We start from the raw sequence: 17,054 nt of genomic DNA, 5'->3' as shown, positions 1-17,054 counted from the left end.
TCGCTAAAGTATTTGTTCTGGTCGAGTGATCCACCTTTTTCATTGATGGCAGATGTCAAACCTTATGGAGACATGTGTTGGATATGCCGACGGAGCGAGTCGTAGTTCGCGGAACCTGTCCTCCGCAGCCTGGGCCATTTTTGATCCAAGCAGCGAGTTAGTAAGTTTCAGAGGTGTATGTATTGGGCAATCAACGAATAACATCGTTGAGTATAGCGCGTTGATAGAACTACTCTCTGATGCCATCGCACGTGGCATACGCCGACTAATTGTTAGGCTAGACTCACAACTCGTCATACTACAACTCAATGGTATATATTATGTTCGCAATCCAGCTATTTATCGCATGTTCCTAAGAGTTAAGATCTTGGAAAGACGATTTGATTCAATTCAATATCGACATATTTCAAGAAATTTAAACACATTAACCGACTCATTAGCAAACTATGTGTTAGATAGACATTTGCAACATTTATAAAAAAAGACACATCATCAAAGATTGTACATATGGATCACGTAAATCAACCAGAATAAAATCCGAAAATCAAAATATATAAGCTGTTTATATAAGTTCATACATAATGTTCTGTAACCAAGACAAAATTGGTCATGTGACCTAAAAACTCAAAAAGATGCTAGGGGGCACCCTAGCCTAATGGTGCTCATGATAGTACGTCACGACCTGTGCAATCATGCGTAAGAGACGAGTCCATCGTCTAGGCACACCAATGGTATGACGCTACATCTGTAAAGGTAACTCGTCGATCTGTACATCCGGAAGGCCACGAGTAAGGCTCTCAACCTGCTCCTACACAGCTGTAAGGGTCTCGGTGTCGTCAAGATCGCGGATAACAACTCTCCTAGCAGGTTCCCCTGCTGGGGCAGCAGCTGGCGATCTCGGACGAACTGCTGGACGAACAGGACCAATATCTGCATGCACCCAAGAGTACAATTAAAAGTCTTGATAGAATAAAGCACAGCAACGTTATGAATAAGAACAATAAACAGTAATGTGGTCAAAGAGTTTACCAATGGCACCCCATTGCTCGCCATCTGGTAGAACCAAATCCGGATCACCTCGGAAATCCATACCCACATATGGATACTCAGAAAACGCCATCTCCTGGCACTCGAACCACCTAAAGAAGGCCTCAGTAAATGTAATCTGAGGTTGACCTATATGCCTAGACATGTGGTCAACCCACCTCTGCATGCGTGGCTCGGTCGGAGAGGGCAAGTCAAGTATGATGTACTGAGGCTGCATCAGTGGGATTTTCTCCAAGGCAAAGGCAGTCAGAATAGAACCAAATCCAAAGTTCTTCAGCTTCCCGTCCTTTATCTTGGTCAATTGACTTTTCATCTGAACAAGTACTGCATCACACCAGTTGAATACTTTCGGTTGGAGACACTCCAGGGCGTGCTGCATATAAGACCTGTTGGCAACATGTAAAGCTGCGCTACCGGCCATCCTACCAATAGTAAACAGAATGGACCTGAGAGCCCGATCAGTAATCTCACGAATAACAATCTTGCCGTCTCTGCTCGGCTGAGAACCGTCCCTACAATACTGGCGGACATAATCTCTGGTGGAATCAGTCCCCCGGGCCGTACCTGATAAGGAAACGAAGGCACCACGTCTTGACAACCCAGTCAAGAAGTACATGTCCTCTATGGTCAAGGGGATGGTCTTGCCCCTAATCTGGAATACTTGGTTAACAGGATCCCAAGCATCAAGCATATACTGCAGTAAAGAAATTTGTGCTCTCATACTAGAGATCCGGAAGAACTTCAGCAGGCCACAGTTCCGCAGCGCATTCATCGTGACCGGGTCATGGAGGGCAATCATGTCCTCCTCTTCATGTTCTCGTTCTCGCCATGTAAGGGACATTTTGCTCAAGTCACCCTGCAAAGCAAACAAGAGAGAGAATGAGTTCCTGTTTTGGTGAAAAACTGGCGAAAAATCATCAAAAATAACCTTAAAACTCAGTCTTTTGGAGCCCAGCGCAGGCAGGAAGTCTCCCACTTGCGCTGAGGGTCAGGCTGCCTTAAGGCAGTTTGACCTTCAGCGCAGGTTTCGAAAGGGAAACCTGCGCTGATCCTAGGGCGCCCTGGAAAAACCCCAGGGGCTCAGAAAGACCGGAAAACAGGCAAAAAACAGGAAAAGGAAACCATGAAAAGAAAGAGCTAGGGTTTAGCTCCTACCTGGTCCAGACGGCGCCGAAAATCATCCGCAGAATCTCCCGGAATCAGCTGGTGAAAATCAAGGGGGAAGAGGCACCTCCAGAGCTCCAACAAACCAAATGCAAATGAAATGGTAAATGAGAGGTAAAAACACCTTTTAATGGTTTTTTTCATAGTACAAAGTGAAATATTAGGGTTATATTCTCATTTTCATGCAAATATTATCCATTTCTAACATAGTTTGTTGCAGCAATTGAAAATACAGTACTATATTTGAAAAGAGAAAAGCTAGTAATGGTAAAAAATCAAAAATTTGACCACAATTCGAGCAGTTTTAGCATAAAGTTCATGCTCGTTAAAAAATAAACGCAAGTTCGAGCAGTTTTACCGCGGAATTTATGCTCGTTAAAAAATAGAAAAGCGTGAGCAAGGGTTCCACCAGAGTTCAAGCTCATTAAAAAATGAACCTATCCCGGTAAATAACCATTGTGATCGTAAATTTATTAGCCATAAAAGCCTTGGTCGTGTTTGCACCCGCCACCTCCATTCCATTTGGCCGATCATTCACCCCCATATGATTGTTTACCCATTTTGAGGAACAGCTGCGAAGAGTGATTTCACTTAGCCATCCTTATGGCACTGCCGTGATTGGAAAATTCCAACCTGTACCTGGAATCTGCTGCTATCCCTGTTTATCACTCGTTCCTCAAAAGACGAGTCTTCTTTGAGCTCTTTTCATCTGACTCGTAAAATATGAAAAGTTTGCCGAGTTTTGGCCTTCCAGCTCGTTAAAAGGACCGGAAGAGCTATCCCTCCTCTAGATTTTAATCTTTTTGGACCTGAGGGATTATTGCACAAAAAGGTCGAGCGCTTGTTTTATTCGGCTCGTTAAAGTTATCGAAAATTCATCCCTTTTGTATTGTTTTATACCTTTTCGGACTTAAGGGATTAGATGACGAAAAAGGAATTTTGGAGTTAACTTTCTGTACCTTTTCAGACTCTCTAAAAATGAAAAGGACCGAGTTGTATTTGTCGCTAGACTCGTTAAAATGATTAAATAGCGACAAACTTGTCTTTAGACGAGAACGAGTCTCCCTATCGCTAGGCTCGTTAAAACATAGCGATGGGCTTGCCCGAAGGGCAGGTTATAGAACAAGCATATGTTATCCTCCTCAAGCTTGACAAAAATAAAGAGGTACTGGTCAGAAATGACTGGGGAAAAATTGGGAGAACCTCAAAGCTTTGATGGTAGCAAGTCGCTCTTGAACATGACACTTTGTCCTCCGTACCACATCGGGTTGGGTTGTTTCATTCACCGGTCTCATCACCATGGTCCTCGCCAAACCATCCGTATTTGGGGTAAAGCTACCGATCCATCACATTAATGTCATTATATGTTCAAGAGATGTGTTCAGAAAGAGTCAACCGTGTCCCATCCACTGCCATACATTATCCTTCATCCACCCATGATCGCCACCCTGAATCATATCTCACAGTTTGTTTTCACCTCCACTAAAGTCATTAGCTCCGTTCCGTGTCACTGATGTGGGATTCATTAAGGCCCTCCTTTGACGGATCGCTTCTTGTCGACTTCAGCTCATTATCCAAGAAGTTGATCTAGGAACACCCCCCCAGTACTTTGAAGCTTGCATGCCTCAATGGCAAGTTTCTCACTTCTGGCGACAGGTATACATCAATGACCTTCGACCAGAAGATTTTGCGTGGTGTTCGACGCCAAGTCCTTTATTCACACCACGTGAATTGTACTGCAGTACCTTGAGGGTCATTGTCATTATTGGTGACTCCTGTCGCGCTTGTTAACGGTTTAGATTATTGACCGGTAATCAAGCGATGTCTTTCCATGTTCGACTTCAACGCAATTCTCACATGGATCGACTCGTACTTAGAGTGAAGATCGAACGAGATTGAAGACCCCAGATCTAGTTTCATCCATCCGGGCTGCGATATATATTCAGGAAATATAAAGACATTTGATATGTACATTATTGCAGCAGATGATCATCCTACTCAAAGGATGATAATTTCAGCAGAGAATTATCAGTCTATCATCAGACGGTCGTCTGTTGTATGTACCAAAATTAATTTATAAAGCTGAGCATGGGAATGCCCGCCTCAGCTAGATCATGAAAGCAGAATGAAAAATAATGTATTGTATTGTATTTTATTGCAGGGCACCTCTCAGCGATTGAATGAACTTCGGATCCTCCTAATAAAGCATTTCACCCGATAAACGACCTCATACTTTAGGGGCAACTGTTATAGACATTTTTGTGCCTAACAGCATGGAGCATGAAATTTCAATAATCTGAGGGATCCAAAGTCCCTAAACATGTTGTTCTTACCCTTAGAGGAACAAGGTCTGCAAACCACAGCACTGAAAATCAGTTCTCCACCTGAAAACACTAAAAAACAGGCTATTTCTGGATCATGTCAGCTGCTCCACTGAGCATCTGTGCTGAATGTCAACTGCTCCTCCTTGTACCTACACTGAAGGTCAAAACTAATGAAGGCTACCTGCGCTGGGCGAGATTGGCCAAGTGGCACAGTCATTCTGCAAGGTGTCAACTGCCCAGGAAGCTTCCAAAATGACACTTGGGTCAAGGAATTCGCCTAGTGATGAGTAAGAGGGTCTTGATCTCCAAGTGGAAGCAAGATTCTCCAAGTGGACTCAAGAACTGAAGATTAACTAAAGTGGGAGAGGACACTAGTCAGCTTTATGCCAGTCTCAAGATGACTCATCCTTTCTCCAAAAACCTATATATAGATCTCTCTCATGAGGTCTAGGGAGGCTGGAATTTTGTGCAAGTAAGGAAGTGCTATTGGTTTGAGTATAGAGCTATTGGGTGTTTTGCTTGAAGGAGGTGAAGAGGAGATTTCTTTCAGCTGGGAGGTGTTGCTGGATTGGGCCTACTGTGGTTGTAACTCTCTCAGAACTTCACTTCTATTATCAATAAAGTATTTGAGGTTCTTCTATATGCATGTGTCTTTATGATAAATAGATGCTTGTATATTTGATTTATGCTAATCCTATAATCGATTATGGATGTATGCTTCTTGTAGTTTCCTTTTCTTGTGCTTTTACAGGATCTGTGTGCAGCTGGGCCGATGAAAGAGCAAGGAGCTAGGAGCAAGCGGCAAGGAGTGAAGACTGGATCAACTATTAGCGCAAGATAACGGTTAGTAGATCATCCTTTTCTTCCCTCTCTCATCTCATAAAGAAGAAAATTTGAATAGCTTTGCATTCAGTTGTTGCTGGAGTACTATCACCTTCAGAGTGGGATAGAGGCATTCTGCATTAGATACTTTTCCCCCCAACAGGAAGATTCTAGTTGGTTTGTTTGGTCAGCAAATGGATCCAACAATGATTTATTGTGACAATCAGAGTTGTATCAAACTCTCTAAGAATCTAGTTTTTCATGGTCGGTCCAATCATATTGATATCCAATATCATCACCTTCACGATTGTGTGCAGAGGAGAATCATGTTGCTAGAGTACATTGCCACATAGGAGTAGGACGAAGATATTTTGACAAAGGCATTGTCAAGATGCAAATTCTAGTTTCACAGAGGAAGGATCAGGGTAGCATATAATCCCTTTCTTGTTGAGAGGGAGTGTTGAAAATAGCAACAAGAAATCCTAATTTAATTTTTCATGTTATTCTAGGTTGTCATTGATGTCAATATAGCAGTGTTTGTGATGGAATTATTTGATACATGATTGCCCATTAATGCCCATTGATGATAATGTGCATAGTGATGAAAGTTTGATATATGATGATATGATGAGATGGAGGTCAATTGAACAACAATTGAACAACAATTAAACATCAAATGACGTAGGAGGTCAATTGATTAGGAATTGAACATCAATTGAACAACAAATGACACAGTAAATCCAGTAAAGCAACAGGAGCAAGAAGCCAAAGAATAAGATGAAGAGTTTATCGAAAGCCATCAAAGAAACAAGTCATCAAAGTGAAGAGAAGCCACAGGAGCAACAGCTATCAGAAGAGCGGGGGTAGGAAAGTATGAAATTCTTTGATCGTGGCTAAAGTCCCGTACTCAATCCTAGCCGTCGATCTCATAGTCAACCCTTAGATCACAGTCAACTGCGGGGGTTAAGGCCGGTTTTAATCCATGTGCTAGTCGAAGTCCCGCAAACCATCGATTGCAATAACATTGTGGATCCGCTGCACCATTATAATATGTCCTAAAGAAATATCACATCAGTCACATATCGCAAGTCTTGAAGAGATGTAACAATGGTAAAACCTTCGATTGCGATATCATATTGCGGACCCGCTGCACCACTATAACATGACTCTATACAATTTCGCATCCACAGTATCACTAGTTTCTAAGGGATGTCAAACTGCCGATTGTGATAAGGTTGTGGACCCGACGGGTTTATTAACAACTACTTAAGATCTTATTGCATTCGCTCCATCGAACGTAGAAGTTGTGATTGCGATTAAAGGTGATGATGTGGCATGTGGGACCTCCATATGGGTAACGTATCTTAGGCATCTATCACAGAGAAGAGGTAACAGTTCACAACTCATGAACTTGAAGGAACAGAGGAAGCCGGAAGGTCAAGCGAACAAAAGAAGAAGTCGAAAGGTCGAGAAGCCAAAGGTCTCGCAAACGATGAAGGTACAAAAGAAGCCGAAGATTGAGTGAGAAAAAAAAGAGAGGAGCAGGATAGAAGTAAGTTGTAGGTCTAGCAAGACAGGAGGAAAGAGAAGGACGAAGCAATTCAGTTGATTGGGTTAATCTTTGAAAGGCTTAGATATGTGATGAATTAATCAAGTACATAACGCAACCTGAAGAACAATTCTGTGAAGGGAAAAATAAAGCTTCATCTGACATTGTTTGAAGGGAGAAGTAGCCAACACCAGCATTGAAGCATTTGTGAGTCTGTTTCTGGGATGTAAGAGATCGTGATAGCAAGAACAGTGAGAAGCAGTCACGCTTGAAACAGTTACCACAAAAGTAAAGAATAAAGGCCTAAAAACAGATAATTGCTTTTGTGCATACATTGAGGCTTAGCGCATATATCTTGTTGGAAAGCTTCAACAAATCATGGAAACATTATTGGAGATCATGATGCCTATTTGAAATCATCATGAGGTAACTTTGTAGATTCTGCTAGGGAAATACGAAGAGTTGTGAAGACCCCTTCAAATGAAGACAGGTTGTCATTGATGTAGCAGTGAAGGTGTAGATAGACATAATTTAGTGAAGAAGATGTTGGGAGCAGATAATAACTACCAAACATATCTATATAATATATAGTAGAGGGTTGGAGCCCTTGGGGTTGGTGCCTCAGAATTTGGAAGGATTGGTGTCCTTGGAGTTGGTGCTCCTAAATCCAAGGTTGGTGCCTTGACAAGACAGGGTTGGTGCCCTGGAGGTTGGAGGCTCCCAAAAAGTCCAAGTTGGTGCTTGGCTTGGCAACTGGTTGGAGCATATATACATTGTACCTAATTTATTGTAAATATTATATTAATAAAAGCATTTATTCCTGTTGTTCATTTTGTGTTCTAAATATAAATGATTTAACTGACAAAAAATAACAATTGAAAAGGAATACTGATTCACCCCCCTCTCAGTATTTCCAACAATTGGTATCAGAGCCAGCTTCTTCATATCAACCTAATAGCTAGAAGAAGGATTCTTAGTTACAATGAGAAATCAAGAAGTGTCAGGAAGACCTCCTCTGTTCAATGGCACAAATTTTGGTTTTTGGAAAAAAAGAATTTCCTACTACTTAATGTCCCTTGGACCTGAAGTTTGGCATTCGGTTTTAAATGAGTACACAGCTCCTTCCACTCTTCCAACAGATCAAGATGAAAGGAAAGCTTACATTGCAAATGCAAAAACCTTAAATTCCATCACTAGTGGAATCACTGATTCTGAATTTACAAAAGTCATGAATTGTGACTCCGTCAAAGAAGTATGGGATAAGCTAGTTAGTTTATACGATGGGGACTCCAAAGTTAAGAAGGCAAAGCTTCAAACTCATAGAAGGCAATTTGAAAGTCTGAAAATGGATGATGAAGAAGATATTGCATCATACTTTCTCTGAGTAGCTGAAGTGGTCAACTCTGTTAAAGGATTGGGAGAAAACATTGAAGAAAGAACTATTGTTCAAAAGGTCTTAAGATCTCTCCCAGACAAATTTGACTCCAAAGTAAGTGCTATAGAAGAAATGAAGGACCTAGATACTCTCAAGATAGATGAACTTCATGGAATGCTCATTGCCTATGAGATGAGAAAAGGAAGCCCAAGTTCCAAAGATGCAGCATTCAAGGCCTCAAAATCAAAAAAGGGGAAAGAATGGAATACCAGTGGTGATGACTCCGATGTTGAATCTGAATTGGCACAATTTTTACGAAGACTAAAGAAAGGATCTAAGCTAAAAGGTAAGTACCCTCTTATTTGTTTCAAATGTGGAAGAATAGGTCATTATGATGCGAAATGTCCTCTTAAGCATGATAGTGATGGTGAGGAAAATTCTAAAAGGATGGTATAAAAAAAGAAAGGGTTCAATAAGAAGAATTTCTTCTCTAAGCAAGATGAGTCTGATGAAGGTGAATTTGTAGTCATCAAAAAGAAATCAACTAATCAGTTCCCTCACCACAAAGGAGGTAATGATGAATCAGATGAAGAAAATGACCATGCTGGAAGCCAAGAAGTATTATTCATGGCATTCACAAATGATGATGATTCAGGTCTAGAAGGAAATGTAGATGAATTGTTAATGAGTTCCATTGAAGAAAATGAGAAATTACGAAATAAAATCATCTCTCTCAAGGTAGAAAACGAGGAAACAAAAAGAAGGGAAGAACTCTTGAAAAATAAGCTAAAATAAAAATAATAAATTTGTGAAGAACATGAAGCTGAAATAGTATCTCTGAGGAAGGAATTGGAGCAAGTCAAAAAGGGTTGGGAAAGCTCTCAAATACTTGACATTATCCTAAATAATCAAAAAGCTCAACATGACAAATCTGGGATAGGGTTTAAAGGAGAATCATCAAGTACTAAGAATAATGTGAAAATCTATGACGACGTACTTTGCAACAACCCAAAAGAAGAACGATTATTTCATCAAAGGCCCATCTCAAATCCAAAGAATGAAGAGAGAGCAACTCCAAGGAAGAATGTTGATTCAAATCATGGCTATTACAACAGGTACAAAACTATATTTTTTGGGCATTGTCTCTATCGTAAAAATTTTGTTCATCGAGCTAGACATTGCATGGTGTTAAAATTGGCAACTAGGGCCAAACTCCATGTGGGTCAGCTTATTTATGGCAGTTAATATTTTTATTGGATCCCTCTCATCGAGAGGTGTGGATCGATCCAAAGATCATCCAATTTCGATAAGTATTTATGGAGATATGAATTTATTTCGATTATATAATTATTATCAAGCTGACCAGCTCTTAGGTAGGCTCAACAAGGCCAAACGTCATGTCTATTCAACCTATACGTTTTAGTATAAATATAAGAGGATTTGATGTCATTTAGAAACACACATTGAGGTGATCTCCTCCTCTCCACATCTTGGGTTTTTGGAGCAGGAGAGGGACACCATGAGAATGTACGCTGACCTATGATGCCCTAGTTCTAACACACATCTATACACAACATGGAAGAGAAGCCCATACGCATAGCATTACACTGGCCATATAATATACGCATAGATGGAGATATGTATACACTCAAATTTGGAGACATGTATACGATGTTATGTATACGTAGGCCCTAATATAGTTGTCATGTATCACTGTAATACACAAGCCCTAATACGCATAGAATCTGTCATGTATCACTGTAATGTGCAAGCCCTAATACGTATAGCAGTTGTCATACGCAAGTATAGAGCCACAGGCATATATATATTCGCACTGCATGGAGGTCATATAGAGAGGAGTCGTTGTAATATTAACACGCAGTCATGAAGGTCACATATATGCTATATATAATGAGGAGCTAATACACTGGTCACAACTTTAATGCACAGGGCATGGCATATATATGTTATCATATACGCTGGAAAATTAACGCATCAAAATATATTATAAAGGTTTAACATACGCATGACAAGAGGACGTAGTCTCGACATATCTGGGAATGAAGTGACACAATCTGGGATACTTCTGATGTGTTTGGAGAGCAGTTACTGGATGAATGTCTATCCACTATACTAATCAGTCAAGGGAATGAAGCTGCAGGTAAGATAGTGAAGCCACAGTCAGGTTGTCAAAGCCGCAGTAAGGGTAATGATGTCATAACACAGTCATGGAAAATTATGTATAACATATACACTATCATAAGCAAATTATCTATACATGATGTATGTGTAATGTATTGATATAATCTTCAGTAGCATGGATACCATACATGATATACACAAACATAAAGACCGTTGTCAAAGGTAACTGATATTTGCATCATGGACAGCACAATGATCCATGAAGCATGGACAACATCATGATGAATGTAAGCATGGGAAACATGGGCAGCATGAAGCATGATGATGGATAAGATCATGTAAATGGGCAGCATGATGATAATCATGAGTAGTGCAGCATGCAGTGGTGCAACAAGTGGACCAGATGCAACACTACGATAGGTGAAGCTGTCACCTTGGAGAATCGGTTGAAGCATAATGTCTTCAACTGATCTCATCGTTATATGAAATGATCTATGCTAGATCTAGATAAGTCAAAGTGTTGACTTCTGTTGTAAATGTACTATCTCTCTCACTTTCTCCACTGAACTTTGAAGAACATAAAAGAAGAATTGATCAATGGTTTCCCCACACATTGTGGGGTTTGTCCCTGGCTAGTGCCACATCTTTTTTCCTCTTGTCTTGGCTTGTCTTCTGCGATTTATATTTATGTTCTATCTGAAGTTTACTTTAATGTTGATGTGATTTCTAATCTGGAAAAATTACTGTGAAAAATAAATAAATTTCTCTAGCATAAAACATACCTAAAATTAACATGGAATTAGAGTTGAGGTGAAGACAATGCCCAAGAAAGAGTGAAAGAGCAATCACCAAAGACAATTGGGACAAGGCAGTAGGATCAATGGGCTCCTCATAATTCACCGAGAGTGAAGTCGAAGCAGAGAATGTTATCAGAATGACGCAGCGGAAATTTTCTGATGGCCTACCTAAAGATCACTTCATTGGGAAGTTCGGATCTAAGGGTAGAATGAAAGGCAGATGCCTTGGTTACAATAAGTTCGGCCCTTATGCGAAGGAGTGTTCGAATGGCAAAGAAGCAGGTCATCAAGGACACGACGATCTCTTTAAAGAAAGCAATGAATCCCAGGATCTCTTTTATGTACCTGATCGCAAAAAGAACCTGGTGTCCATCTCGGAAATGGAAGTCAAAGTTTTTAGGGTGGCACTCGTCGATGGAAAGGTATGTGTTTGAAAATAGAATTTTCATAGATGTTTTTGAGTTCAGGGTTGTATTACGTTACAGGAAGTCCACTAGGGAATATGTCCATTGACACATAGCACTGAAGGTCTGTGAGTCAAATTGTGACTGGAAGCCTGAATTCAAAAAGAGCATGAAAGTACATGTCTGAGATGTACCGAAGGAAAATATTACAAGGGGACCATTCCCCTCATGTAGCAGGAAAACAGGTTTGGAACAACCTGTGGAGTTTGAGATTCATGAATGGAAATCTCATGTATACAGGTGGAAGAAAGCCTTCTTTGGCTTGAAGCAAACACTTCGGGCATAGTATGAGAGGATTGATAGCTGTTTGATGAAGCTGAGATTCACTAGGAGTGAAACCAATCCAAACCATTACCCGAGGTTGTGGATGATAGACCTCTCATACTGAAACCTTATGTGGATGAACTATTACTGACAGGTGTAGACCCTCTCATTTGCATAAGTAAGAGGGAGTTGGATTCCAAACATATGTTTTGCAGTTAGCATGGTGAGCTCATATTCGGTTGAGCCTCACTGGATCGGTGCCAAGAATCTTCTGAGATGTCTTCAGGGCACAATCTCTCATGGATTGAGATACACTACCGAAAATATGAAACTGTATGATTATTCGAATGCTGATTAGGCAGGCAGTATGGAGGATCATTGCAGCACTTCTTAGTGATGTTCCTCTTTGGATTCTGCTTCTAAGCAAGAAGAAGAATTCGGTTGTTATAGGCACTGCCGAGACGGATACATATCTATGAGTATGATCTCATATGAAGCTGCCTGGTTGGGGAAGCTCTTCAGTGAGCTATTTATACACATGATGAATACCATTGTGATTCCTTGTAACAACCAGAGGTGGGATTCGATTATTGAGGAATCCCATATTAGATGATTGCTCCGGCAGATAGACATCAGATACTACCTTATCTAGTATATGGTAAGTCGATGAGCAAGGAGGCTCCATCGCACTGAGATGATGTATAGGTCACTAAAGCCCCGAGGGAAAGATAAAATCTATGATTTTCTTGAATGACTTGGAGTTTTCAAGAGACCCTTGTGCAAGGGTCCTGCATGTTGCATACATTGAGCTCTGGGAGCTCTGGGGGCTTGCGGTCCTTATTGGAGCAACATATGACCACAGGGTGATTCACTATCCCCTGGTGGTGTGCATGTACACCCCATGGCAACTATGTAGTAGGATTATTAGTTCTCCTGTTAGGTCTGGATGATGTGTTCTCCATGACGACTATATAGCAGGATGACTGGTTCTCCTGTGAGGTCTGGATGATGTGTTCTCCATGACGATTATGAAGTAGGATGATTAGTTCTCCTATGAGGCCCGGATGATGTGTTCTCCATGGCATTTGTGTGGCAGGATGATTAGTTCTCCTGTGAGGACAAGATTGATTAAGTTCTCCTGTCGAGGCATCCTACCCATGCAGTCTGGGACTCATGGGAAGTACCTCTCATCTAATCAATGAGTAGGGAAATGAAGTTAGGGACCATAGTAGTACAGATGGATGCATTATTGTATCTAACGTACCCCCTACACTAGGATGACCTTCATTGATATGGGATCAATGATACTGGTCTGGGACCAGTGGTAGGGGTTGTACCTACTATGATGTTGACTTCGGGTCGCTTGAGACTGGTCTAGGACCAGTGGTACATACTCCGAGACCGACTTCATGTCAGTGCAGGACTGGTCTGGGACTAGTGAGAGTGGTACATACTATGACGCTGGCTTTGGGTCGGTTGAGATTGGTCTGAGGCTAATGGTACACTCTCTGAGCCTGTGATACTGGTCTGGGACCAGTGGTAGGAGTTGTACCTACTATGACGTTGACTTCAGGTTGGTTGAGACTAGTATGGGACTAGTGGTACATACACCGAGACTGAATTCATGTCAGTGCAGCACTGGTCTGGGATCAATGAGAGTGGTACATACTATGACGCTGTATTTGGGTCGGTTGAGACTAGTATGGGACTAGTGGTACACTCTCTAAGCCTGCGATACTACTCTAGGACCAATGGTAGGAGTGGTACCCACTATGACACTGACTTTGGGTCGGTTGAGATTGGTTTGGGACCAGTGGTATGCACTCTGAGACTGACTTCGGTTCCGTGGAGAATGGTATGAGACATTCTCGATCAATTCTTCTTCTTCATAGTTCAGCAGAGCTAAGTTGAGCAGAGCCAAAGCCAGCAGAGTTGTGTAGAGCAGAGCAGAGCCAGCAGAGCTGAGCATAGCAGAGCCAGAGCCAGCAGAGCTGAGTAGATCAGAGCAGAGCAAGCACAGCTAAGCAGAGTAGAGGAGAGCTAGCAGAGCCAGCAAAGCTGAGCAAAGCTGGGCAAAGCAGTGCAGGGCACTGATGAAAGAGATAGTACAGTCAGACTTATGGATCAGCGAATGGAGATCTCCCTAGTTGAGAGGGAGTGTTAAAGTTGGTAACTAGGGCCAAAGTCCATGTGGGTTAGCTTATTTATGGCAGCTAATATTTTTATTTGATCCCTCTCATCGAGAGGTGTAGGATCGATACAAAGATCATCCGATTTCGATAAGTATTTATGGAGATATGAATTTATTTCAATTATATAATTATTATCCAGCCGACCAGCTCTTACGTAGGCTCAACAAGGCCAAACGTCATGTCTATTCAACCTGTATGTTTTAGTACAAATATAAGAGGATTTTGATGTCATTTAGAAACACACATTGAGGTGATCTCCTCCTCTCCACGTCTTGGGTTTTTGGAGCAGGAGAGGGACACCATGAGAATGTACGCTGACCTATGATGTCCTAGTTCTAACACACATCTATACACAGCATGGAAGAGAAGCCCATACGCATAGCATTACGTTGGCCATATAATATACGCATAGATGGAGATATGTGTACACGCAGACTTGGAGACATGTATATGTTGTTATGTATACGCAGGCCCTAATACAGTTGTCATGTATCACTGTAATATGCAGGCCCTAATACGCATAGCAGTTGTCATGTATCATTGTAATGTGCAGGCCCTAATACGTATAGTAGCTATCATAAGCAGGTATAGAGCCGTAGTCATATATATATTCGCACTGCATGGAGGTCACATAGAGAGGAGCCGCTATAATATTAACACGTAATCATGAAGGTCACATATACGCTATATATAATGAGGAGCTAATACGCTGGTCACAACTCTAATGCACAGGTCATGGCATATATATGTTATCATATACGCTGGAAAATTAACGCAACAAAATATATTATAAAGGTTTAACATATGCATGACAGGAGGACGTAGTCTCGGCATATCTGGGAATGAAGTGACACAGTCTCGGATACTTCTGATGTGTTTAGAGAGCAGTTACTAGATGAATGTCTGTCCACTATAACAATTAGTTAAGGGAATGAAGCTACAGGCAAGATAGTGAAGCCACAGTCAGGTTGTCAAAGCCACAGTAATGAAGCCATAGTAAGGGTAACGATGTCATAACACAGTCATGGAAAATTATGTATAACATATACACTGTCATAAGCAAATTCTCTATACATGGTGTATGTGTAACGTACTGATATAAGCTTCAGTAGCATGGATACTATATATGATATACACAGACATAAAGACCGTTGTCAAAGGTAATAGATATTTGCATCATGGACAACACAATTGTGCATGAAGCATGGAAAACATCGTGATGAATGTAAGCATGGGAAACATGGGCAGCATGAAGCATGATGATAATCATGATTAGTTCAGCATGCAGTGGTGCAGCAAATGGACCAGATGCAACACTACGATAGGTGAAGCTGTCACCTTGGAGAATCAGTTGAAGCAGAATGTCTTCAACTGATCTCATCGTTATATGAAATGATCTATGCTAGATCTAGATAAGTCAAAGTGTTGACTTTTGTTGTAAATGTACTATCTCTCTCACTTTCTCTGCTAAACTTTGAAGAACATAAAAGAAGAATTGATCAAGGGTTTCCCCACACATTGTGGGGTTTGTCCTTGGCTAGCACCACATCTTGTGTCCTCTTGTCTTGGCTTGTCTTCTGCGATTTATATTTATGTTCTATCTACGGTTTACTTTAATACTGATGTGATTGCTAATCTAGAAAAATTATTGTGAAAATTAAATAAATTTCTCTAGCATAAAACATACCTAAACTTAACACATGGCCCGTAAGAATGAAACACCAAATTTGAAGGATCAAACAAACAAACCATATGGTCTCAAAGGGCGAGGACAAATAAAGACCTACAACTCTTTTGATCCCTTGGTCAAATTTGATCCAATTTTCTCATTATGTAATGATAATGGACATAATGAACAAAATTGCCCCCTCAAAAGAAGAAAAGAAAAAAATGAGAATCCCAACACGGATAAATGTGACCTAGCTATATGTGCTCACAGTGATGAAAATCATTGGTTTGTGGATAGTGGGTGCTCTAGACATATGACACAAGACAAAAAGAAGTTTGTCTCATTGAACAAAAAGGAAGGGAATGTATCCTTTGGAAGTGGATTTGCCAAAATTGCTGGAAAAGGAACTATTACCCTTATTAATGGAAAAGGAAAGGCTCAAAATGCTTTGCTAGTAAACGAGCTCAAACACAATCTCCTTAGTGTTAGCCAAATCTGTGATCAAGGACATAATGTTGTCTTTAGTACTAAATATTGTGAAATAAGAAACTCTTCCTCAGGGGAACTTGTGGTGAAAGGGGTTAGAACATCAGATACCGTCTACATTCTGAACAAAATTCAATAAGACAAATGTTACTTAAGTCAAACATATGAAAGTTGGTTGTGGCACAAGAAACTTGTACATACAAGTTTCGATAACTTGATCAATATCAGCAAGATTAATGCAGTACGAGACATCCCAAAGTTATTCAAGCCAAATCAAGGAGTATGTGGTCCATGTCAACATGGAAAGCAAACTAGAACTAGCCACAAGACCAAGGATTTTTCTACATCAATACCTTTGGAGATCATCCATGTTGATTTATGTGGACCAACTAGAACTCTGGCACTTCAAGGAGAAAGGTACTTTGCTTTATTTTTTGATGACTATATTAGAATGATGTGGGTATATTTCATAAAATATGAATCTGAAGCATTTGAGTGTTTTAAGAATTTTATATCTCTTGTAGAAAATGAAAATGATTCTAAGATTAAATGTCTTAGAACAGATAAAGGGGGAGAATTCACATCAAAAGAATTTGATGAATTCTGTAAATTATATGGAATCGAAAGAGAACTCTCTACTACCAGAACACACAAGCAAAATGAGGTAGTTGAAAGAAGAAACCGAACAGTTCAAGAAATGGCAAGAACAATGTTAATAGTAGATGACTTGCAGCCAAAATTCCGGAAAGAATCAGTTGG

The sequence above is a fragment of the Pinus tabuliformis genome, chromosome 7 (genome assembly GCF_031772625.1).
Source record: "Pinus tabuliformis cultivar Carrire ecotype Pingquan chromosome 7, CPIR1, whole genome shotgun sequence".
Classification (NCBI taxonomy): Eukaryota; Viridiplantae; Streptophyta; class Pinopsida; order Pinales; family Pinaceae; genus Pinus; species Pinus tabuliformis.
This window is presented reverse-complemented; position numbering follows the sequence as displayed.